The 1,751-nt window shown below is 41.9% G+C and overlaps 1 non-coding gene across 1 annotated transcript; it reads right to left on the bottom strand.

Moving 5' to 3' along the window:
* Positions 1-372: 372 nt before the first annotated feature.
* LOC141675455 (small nucleolar RNA R71) lies at positions 373-477 on the bottom strand. Its single transcript, XR_012556107.1, has one exon. It is a non-coding gene; the product is annotated as a small nucleolar RNA R71 (small nucleolar RNA).
* Positions 478-1,751: the final 1,274 nt, after the last annotated feature.

Below are 1,751 nucleotides of genomic sequence, written 5' to 3'. Positions count from 1 at the left end.
TTCAATGGGAGAACCAGCAGCAGAAACGAAAGCTTTGATGGATTATTCTCAACCAAAGATCAATGACATTCAATCTAGCATTGTCAGGCCAGCTATCGCAGCCAATACCTTTGAGATCAAGCCTATCACAATTTAGATGGTACAAAATTCAGTACAGTTTGGGATTTCATCGAGATATGTGACACATTCAAGTTCAATAATGTTTCTGAAGATGCTGTGACACTGGAACTTTTTTCATTCTCTCTGAGGGATAAAGCTAAGAGCTGGTTATACTCTTTGAGGGATAAAGCTAAGAGTCTGAGGGATTGCGTCTTGGGAGGATCTTGCTAAAAAATTCCTTACTAAATTCTTACCTATGGCAAAAACAGCTGCAATCAGGAATGCTCTTACTCAATTTGCACAGCAGTCAGGAAAATCTCTATGTGAAGCCTGAGAGCGCTACAAGTAGATGCTTAGGAAGTGTCCTCATCATAGAATGCCTGACTGGATGGTGATTAATTGCTTTTATAATGGTTTGGGAGCACAGTCAAGACCTATGCTCCATGCAGCATCAGGTGGAGCCTTATGGGCTAAAAGTTATGAGGAAGCTTATGAGCTAATTGAGATGATGGCTGTGAATGAATATCAGAATCCAACTCAGAGGCTACCACAAGGCAAGGTAGCAGGAATTCTGGAGGTGGATACAGCTACGGCTATCGCTGCATAGCTAAAGGCATTGACTATGAAGGTCGATTCTCTGAACAACTATGGTGTTCAACAGATAATGAGTGTTTGTGATCTTTGTGTAGGATCCCATACGACGGAGCACTGTGCTATATCTAGTGAATCAGCTCAGTTTGTGAGTAACTTTCAGAGGTCACAGCAACCGGTTCCTTCTACTTATCATCCTAACAACCGCAACCATCCTAACTTTATCTGGAGCAATAATCAGGGTGGTATGCAACAACCACAATAGCCATACCAGCAGTTTGGAAATAAGTAATTCAATCCTCCTGGTTTTCAACAACAGTTTACACCAAGGAAGCAATTCCAGCCATAGAGGATGCAACAACAATCTCACGGAGGTGTCGGTCCTTTTTCGAATGAAAAATCTGAATTTGAGGAGTTGAGGCTTATGTGCAAAAGCCAAGCGATTTCGATCAAGACTCTGGAGAATCAGATAGGACAAATTGCTAACGCCTTATTGAACTGACCACAAGGAACTCTTTCGAGTGATACGAAACTAATCCAGGAAAGAGGGAAGTCAAAGAACAGCTTAAGGGAATCACCATGAGGTCTGGAAAGGTCGCTAACCCTGCAAATCATAAAAAAAAGAAGCTGGAAATTTTCTCCAGAAGGGAAGCGCGCCCGCGCCTATAAGGAGCGCGCCCGCGCCCTCTCAAATTCCAGATTTTAACAATTTTGCTGATTCAGTTGAGAAAAAGGATGGTGAAGCGGAACCAAAGAAGAATGTTGTTGAAAACACTACTCCTAAGGATAATACAGGGGATACACAAGTCTGTCCACCTCCTCCATATCCTAAAAGGCTTCAGAAGCAGAAGTTCGACAAGAAGTTTGCCAAGTTTTTGGAGGTTTTCAAGAAGTTACAGATTAACATACCTTTTTCAGAAGCTCTAGAACAAATGCCGAGCTATTTTAAGTTCATGAAGGGTATTCTATCTCGGAAGCTAAAACTTGAGGAGTTTGAAACTGTTGCTCTAACAGAAGAGTGCAGTGTTGTGCTGCAACATAAACTACCTCCTAAACTTAAT

This window comes from Apium graveolens, chromosome 7 (assembly GCF_009905375.1).
Source record: "Apium graveolens cultivar Ventura chromosome 7, ASM990537v1, whole genome shotgun sequence".
NCBI lineage: Eukaryota > Viridiplantae > Streptophyta > Magnoliopsida > Apiales > Apiaceae > Apium > Apium graveolens.
This window is presented reverse-complemented; position numbering and strand designations above follow the sequence as displayed.